Below are 8,026 nucleotides of genomic sequence, written 5' to 3' on the forward strand. Positions count from 1 at the left end.
CTTGATATCGCCTTACACGCATCAAATAGCAGAACACCCGAAGAATGTACGGATTCTAATACCGTCTTATTAATTAGGGTCCCCTGAGGATCTCCATTCCTGAGGGTCAACCAAATTGTACGGGGTTGATACTCTGGACTGAAGCACTTAGGTTCTCCTACTCAGGGGCGGACTGAGAACCCTCAGGGCCCCCGGGCAAAATAAATCAAGGGCCCCCTTACAGGCCCCACCCATACTCCACAGCAAGCGCCACCCATGTCCCGCCTCCAGCCACACCCTACACAATCTTTAGACACAAGGAACAAAAGTGCAATAATACCTTCGAGGCCCCAGTAGAGACTACAATTGAGGGCTAATGGGCCATGGAAGGGGGTCTTTCTAGCAGAGGCTATCTCAGTGTCCTTTAGAGATTGTGTTAGAAAGAATCCCCTCCAGGACCTTATTAGAGACTACAATGGAGTCTAATAGGCTTGGAAGGGGGTCTTTCTAACAGAGGACATCTCAGTGTCCCTGCTGGAAACAGTCGCCTTCAGGCCCCAGTAGAGACTACAATTGAGGGTTAATAGGCCATGGAGGGGGGAGCATTCTAGCAGAGGCTATCTCAGTGTCCTTTAGAGAGTGTGTTAGAAAGAATTTCCTCCAGGTCCCATTAGAGACTACAATGGAGTCTAATGGGGCCTGGAGGGGGGTCTCTCAAACACTCTGGTTCCTATTCACAATATAGCAACACAACATAGCTCGCTGATACCTAGGCCAAGTTAGCTCCTCTTACCTTAATTACTGTTGCTGGGTGGCAGTCTGTGGGCTTGCTGGCAGGCTGTGGGCTTGCTGGCTACTGCCGGCAGGCTGTGGGCTTGCTGGCTACTGCCGGCAGGCTGTGGGCTTGCTGGCTGCGGCTGGCAGGCTGTTGGCTTGCTGGCTGCGGCTGGCAGGCTGTTGGCTTGCTGGCTGCGGCTGGCAGGCTGTTGGCTTGCTGGCTGTGGCTTGCTGGCTGCGGTTGACAGGCTGTGGGCTTGCTGGCTGTAAGCCTAACTGGTGGCCTGTGGGTTGGCTGGCCTGTGGGCTGGCTGGCTGGACGGCCTGTGGGCTGGCTGGCTTGTTGGCTACTGGGGCACTTGTAGATTATTTAAAGAAATAATCCATGCACAATAACCACTACTGCTCTGTGTAGTCGTTATGGTGCCAGGAGGGCCGGACTCCCCTTTCAGAGTAAGTAGTCAAACCGTTTAAGAACAGTTTGACAACTTACCTGGGGTCTGCTGGGATATGAGGCTGTAGTAGGGTATAGGAGCAGTGGTGCAATGTGTAAGGGGTGCAGTGTGTGTGAAAGGTTCAGTGTGTGTGAATGTGTAGAGTGTGTGGGGCAATGTGTGTATGAGGTGCTGTGTATGTGTGTGGCAATGTTAGTATGGGGGGCTGTGTGTGTATGGGTGGGCAGTGTATGTGTGTGTGTGTGAGGCAATGTGTGTAAATGTGTATGGTGTGTGGGTGTATGGGGGGCAGTGTGTGAATGTGTATGGTGTGTGGGGGCAGTGTGTTTATGGGGCTAGAGTTCACTCTCACCACTGCGACCACCAGGAATCCCTTGTGGTCACAGTGTTGAGAGTGAACTCTAGCCCGTAGCTCCCTTCTTACTCTCCCCCTCTTCTTACTCCCCCCTCTTCTTATTCCCCTCCCCACTCTTCTTACCCCCCCTTCCCCCTCTTACCCCCTCCCCCCTCTTCTTACTCCCCTTTCCTCTTTTTACTCCCCCTCCCCCTCTTCTTACCCCCCTCCCCCTCTTCTTACTCCCCATTCCTCTTTTTACTCCCCCTCCCCCTCTTCTTACCCCTCTCCCCCTTCTTCTTACCCCCTCCCCCTCGTCTTACTCTTCCCTCCCCCCTCTTCTTACTCCCCCTTCCTCTTTTTACTCCCCATCCCCCTCTTCTTACCCCCTTCTTACTCCCCCTTCCTCTTCTTACTCCCCCTCCCTCTCTTCTTACTCCCCCTCCCTCTCTTCTTACTCCCCCTCCCTCTCTCTTCCTACCCCCCCCCTCTCTTCCTACCCCCCTCCCTCTCTCTTCCTACCCCCCTCCCTCTCTCTTCCTACCCCCCTCCCTTTCTCTTCTTACCCCCTCTCTCTTCCTACCCCCCTCCCTCTCTCTTCCTACCCCCCCTCCCTCTCTCTTCTTACCCCCCCTTTCTCTTCTTACCCCCCTCCCTTTCTCTTCTTACCCCCCTCCCTTTCTCTTCTTACCCCCTCTCCCTTTCTCTTTTTAACCCCCCCTCCCTTTCTCTTTTTACCCCCCTCCCTTTCTCTTTTACCCCCTCCCTCCCTTTCTCTTTTTACCCCCTCCCTCTTTCTTCTTACCCCCCTCCCTCTTTCTTCTTACCCCCCTCCCTCTTTCTTCTTACCCCCCTCCCTCTTTCTTCTTACCCCCCTTTCTCTTCTGACCCCCTCCCTCTTTCTTCTTACCCCCCCTCCCTCTCTGTTCATTCCCCCCCTCCCTCTTTCTTCTTACCCCCTTTCTCTTCTGACCCCCCTCCCTTTTTCTTCTTACCCCCCTCCCTCTCTGTTCATTCCCCCCCCTCTGTTCATTACCCCCTCCCCCTCTGTTCATTTCCCCCCTCCCCCTCTGTTCATTTCCCCCCTCCCCCTCTGTTCATTCCTCCCCCCCTCCCTCTCTGTTCATTCCCCCCCTTCCCCCTCTGTTCATCCCTCCCCTCCCTCTCTGTTCATCCCCCCCTCTGTTCATTCCCCCTCCTCCCCTCCCTCTCTGTTCATTCCCCCTCCTCCCCTCCCTCTCTGTTCATTCCCCCCCTCCCTCTCTGTTCATTCCCCCCCCTCCCTCTCTGTTCATTCATCCCCCCTCCCTCCCTCTCTGTTCACCCCCCCTCCCCCTCCCTCTCTGTTAATTTCCCCCCCTTCCCTCCCTCTCTGTTCATTCACCCCCCATCCCTCCCTCTCTGTTCATCCCCCCCCTCGCTCTCTGTTCATCTCCCTCCCCTCCCTCCCTCTCTGTTCATCCCCCCCCTCCCTCTCTGTTCATTCCCCCTCCCCTCCCTCTCTGTTCTTACCCACCCCCTCCGCTGTAGCGTGGCCGGGCAGCTCTGCGGTCCGCGGCCGGAGTGATAGGAAGGTGCACACTGAGTGTGCACCTTCCTGTGAGTCCGGCCGGGTACAGGAAACAGAAACTCCTGTTCCGCGCGGAACAGGAGTTTCTGTTTCCTGTACCCGGCCGGACTGACAGGAAGGTGCACACTGAATGTGCACCTTCCTATCACTCCGGCCGGGCACCGCGGACCGCAGAGCCGCCCGGCCACGCTACAGCGGAAGGGAGGTGAGAAGCTGCAGCCGCCTGAGGCTCTTAAGAGAGCGCTCAGGCGGCTGCAGCATTTAAAGGGGCGGCCGGGCCCCCTGATGGCGGGCCCCCCTCCCGGCCGGGCCCTCGGACCATGTCCGAAGTGCCCGACCGGTCAGTCCGCCCCTGCTCCTACTCCTAAATGGCACACACTATATTCTATATTTAAGTATCTACATCTTGATACATCTCCTTTACACTCATATTGCGAATGCCAAATTAGGGTCTGGGAAATATGGTTACCTGTTCTTGTAGTCTTAATGCATACCTCACAGCTAGGAGTGTCGGTACCTCTACCTTCCTGAATATAAAAATACACATATAAAAACATTATTATGAATACATCTTTCGTTGTCATCCTCAGTCTTCGTCCGTGCGAAGGCACCTCAGCTTCCAGGATGTAAGGGCTGCAGGGAATGGAGTTCTGCTCGTCTTCACAGGGGTCCCTTCGAGACTTTTCCTGTCTTATATACTACACGTCGGTGAGCGGACAGGCTTTATTATGGCCTTCTCACTCACTTACCAAATCTCTGAAACAATAAAATTTGTAATCCACAAGGTTCCTCGTCACTCCGACTGAGTCGTGCGTTTTAACCGGATCTTGCAGGGATTCTCTGGATCTGCTGTAACTTGCCAAGAATCAACTGCTGCTGGTTTAACCCTGGAGTGATGTATCCACGGAGTCACTTCGGCTACTTTTATCGCTGTAGGGGTAGACAAAAGAACAACATAAGGACCTCTCCACTTGGGCCCTAACGGTACATTATTCCACTCTTTAATCCACACTTGGTCTCCTGGGTGGTAACTATGAACTGGGGGATAAATATTCACAGGTAATCTATCTTGTACCCATTTCTGTACCTCCTCCATAGTCTTACCCAACTCTACAACCTGCTGCCGGGTAATTCCTTCTCCCAACTGACTCAAATCCCCCCTTAAGTTACCAAGTACGGGAGGTGGTCGCCCATACATGATTTCAAAAGGAGAGAGGCCCATCCTTCTGGTAGGTGTACTGCGGATTCGCAATAAAGCTATGGGCAAGAGAACGTTCCACTTAAGTTGGGTTTCCTGACACATTTTAGCCAACTGATTCTTAATAGTTCTATTCATTCTCTCTACCTTACCAGAACTCTGGGGTCTATATGCCGTATGAAGCCTCCACTTTATACCAAGCATATGAGTCAGTTGTTGTAGGCATTGGTGCACAAAAGCTGGACCATTGTCCGATCCTATAGAGCAGGGTAGTCCATATCGGGGTATTATTTCTCGTAGCAGGAATCTCACAACTTCTCCTGCTTTCTCTGTACGAGTAGGACATGCTTCTACCCAGCCTGAATAGGTACACACAACTACCAGCAGGTAGCGATGTCCACCAGATTTAGGCATCACTGTATAGTCAATTTGTAAATCGGACATGGGGAGTCCCCTCATAAACTGGACTCCTGGTGGCTTTACTGGTCCTTGCCTTGCATTATTCTTAGCACACGTTACACATCTTCTTACAATGGCCTGAGTCAAGTTGGACAATCTTGGTATGTAGAAATGTTTTCTGAGAGATTCTTCTGTACTATCTCTCCCAGAATGTGTCCCGTTGTGATAGTTTTGGACAATTTCTACCGCTAGTGATACTGGAATGACTATTCTTTATCTTCTAACTGATACCATTTGTTCTCCAAGTACTTTTCAGGTTCAGTCTTTAACCACTCTTCTTCTTGAGCTGTATAAACTGGAGTCCATTGAGACAGTGGAGTTGGTATAAGAGCAGCTATATGCTCCACATATTCCTGTCTTCCTGATACAGCTGCACGCTTAGCCGCACTGTCTGCCATCCGATTTCCTTTGGTTACATCACCATCTCCTCTCAGATGCGCTCGACAATGTATAATACCGACTTCTTTCGGCTCCCACACTGCTTCCAATAGTTGTAGGATTTCAGCTGCGTACTTGATTTCTTTGCCTTCTGAATTCAATAGTCCTCTTTCTTTATACAAAGCTCCGTGGGCATGAGTGGTTAAAAACGCATACTTGGAGTCCGTGTAGATGTTCACTCTTAAACCTTCAGCCAATTGTAACGCTCGTGTCAGTGCTATCAATTCTGCCTTTTGTGCTGATGTTCCTTTTGCCAGTGGCCGAGCTTCTATCACCTTGTCTATTGTTGTTACTGCATATCCTGCATAGCGGATCCCTTCTTTCACATAACTACTGCCGTCAGTGTAATATTGAACATCGGGGTTCTGGATGGGAAAATCACGAAGATCTGGTCTACTTGAAAATACTTCATCCATTACTTCCAAACAATCATGTTGACTTTCAGTAGGTTGTGGCAAAAGGGTAGCTGGATTTAAGGTATTTACAGTCTCTAAATGCACTCTTGGGTTTTCACACAACATTGCTTGATACTTGGTCATACGGCTGTTACTAAACCAATGATTTCCTTTGTAATCCAACAACGTCTGTACTGCATGTGGGACTCGTACATAAAGTTCTTGACCCAGAGTGAGTTTATCGGCTTCAGCTACTAGCAGGGCGGCTGCAGCTACGGCTCTTAGACAAGGTGGAAGTCCGCTGGCCACTGCATCCAGTTGCTTAGACATATAGGCAACAGGTCTTTGCCATGATCCCAAGTACTGTGTCAATACTCCCACAGCCATTCTTCTTTGCTCATGTACATACAGGTAGAATGGTCGTGTGTGATCAGGTAGACCTAATGCTGGGGCACTCATCAAAGCCTTCTTCACATCTTCAAATACCGTTTGCTGTTCTTGAGTCCATAAGAAGGGGTCGTGCTCTGTACCTTTGATAGCTGCATACAGAGGTTTTGCCAGTATCGCGTAGCTGGGAATCCATATCCTACAGAAGCCTGCTGCCCCCAAGAATTCTCGCACTTGTCTTCTATTCTTGGGTATCGGTATTTGGCACACAGCTTCTTTTCTCTCTGGCCCCATAATTCTTTGGCCTTCAGAGATATGGAATCCCAGATATTTGACAGTTGGCAAACACAACTGAGCCTTCTTTCTAGACACCTTGTATCCTGCCTTCCAGAGAATGTGTAGTAGATCGTGCGTTGCTTGCTGACATATTTCCTTTGTAACTGCTGCTATCAACAAATCATCTACATATTGTAACAATACACACTCTCCTGGGATGGACTCGAAATCTAGTAGATCTTGACTTAGAGCTGAACCAAATAGGGTAGGTGAATTTTTAAACCCTTGGGGCAGTCTTGTCCAGGTCATTTGGCGTTTTGAGCCCGTCACAGCGTTTTCCCATTGGAAAGCGAAGATACATTGGCTTTCTGCGGCAATTCGGAGGCAAAAGAAGGCATCTTTGAGGTCTAAGACTGTAAAGTAAGTAGCCCCGCCCGGAATTAAAGCAAGCAGGTTATATGGATTGGGCACAACTGGATGTATACTAACAACCGCATCATTGACTGCTCTCAAGTCCTGCACAGGTCGATACTCATCTGTACCGGGCTTTTGAACAGGCAGCAATGGGGTGTTCCAGGGGGAAGTACAGAATTTTAGGATACCATACCGTATGAACTTATCCAGATAAGATTGGATGTTCTTCTTAGCCTTCTGCGGGATGTGATATTGTCTTAGGCTCACTGGATAAACCCCGAGTTTTAGTTCGATTTTAATAGGTGGAATATTGCGGGCCAGTCCTGGTGGGTTGTTCTCTGCCCAAACTCCTGGTATGTTGAATAGGGATTCATCACTCCTAGGGTTTTGGCTAGTCAACGCTGTATAAAGTCGCCACTCTTCTTCCTTTGGTACGGATAATGTCATAATACCTGAAGGTCCATTAAACTTTAAGGATGTTGTTCCATTTGGTAGGAACGTAATCTGCGCTTGTAACTTGGATAGCATATCACGTCCCAGCAATTGGACTGGACATTCAGGCATATAAAGGAATTGATGTTTTACTACGTGGCCTCCCAATGTACAGAGTCGACTTTTAAGAACCGGTTTTGCAGCACTTCTCCCAGTTGCTCCTATTACAGTAATAGTTCTTCCAGATGGAGGAGCAACTAGGTCAGTCACCACCGAATGTTCAGCACCAGTGTCGATCATGAACGCACTCCTTTTTCCCCCTATTGATACATCGACCATAGGCTCCGCTCGACCAAGGGGGATGGAGCCCTGTCGGTATCAATAGTCCTCCATGACCGTGTCAGCCAATCCTACAAAGTCCCTACCTTCTCTATCGCGGGACCTTTGCGCTGCTGGATAGTACCTATCTTCCCTTACACTTCCTCTGTTCCCATTACTCCCTCTATTACCATTGCTCCCTCCGGGGCCTCCTCTACCTCTCGCTCTGCCTCTAAAGTTTTCGTAACCTGTCCTATGTCTGTCTCTCTCATACTGTTCCCTTCGCGGACACTCACTTCTCCAATGCCCTTCTTCCCTACAGTATGCGCACTGATTTCTACTCAGGGGTTCCTCATTCCACTTACTATCGCCTCTATCTGTTCCCCGTCTATCTACGCCTGCGATTGCCACCGCTAGCATATCAGCCTTTTTACGCATCTTGCGCTCTTCCTCTTTCTTTGTCTCTGTTTCCCTGTTCATGTATACTTTATTTGCTACCTCCATTAGTTGGGTAATAGACATTCCTGCAAACCCTTCTAACTTCTGTAGCTTGCGCTTAATATCTCCGTAAGCTTGGCTGACAAAGGCGGAGTT

Source organism: Pelobates fuscus, chromosome 7, assembly GCF_036172605.1.
Source record: "Pelobates fuscus isolate aPelFus1 chromosome 7, aPelFus1.pri, whole genome shotgun sequence".
NCBI classification, from domain to species: domain Eukaryota; kingdom Metazoa; phylum Chordata; class Amphibia; order Anura; family Pelobatidae; genus Pelobates; species Pelobates fuscus.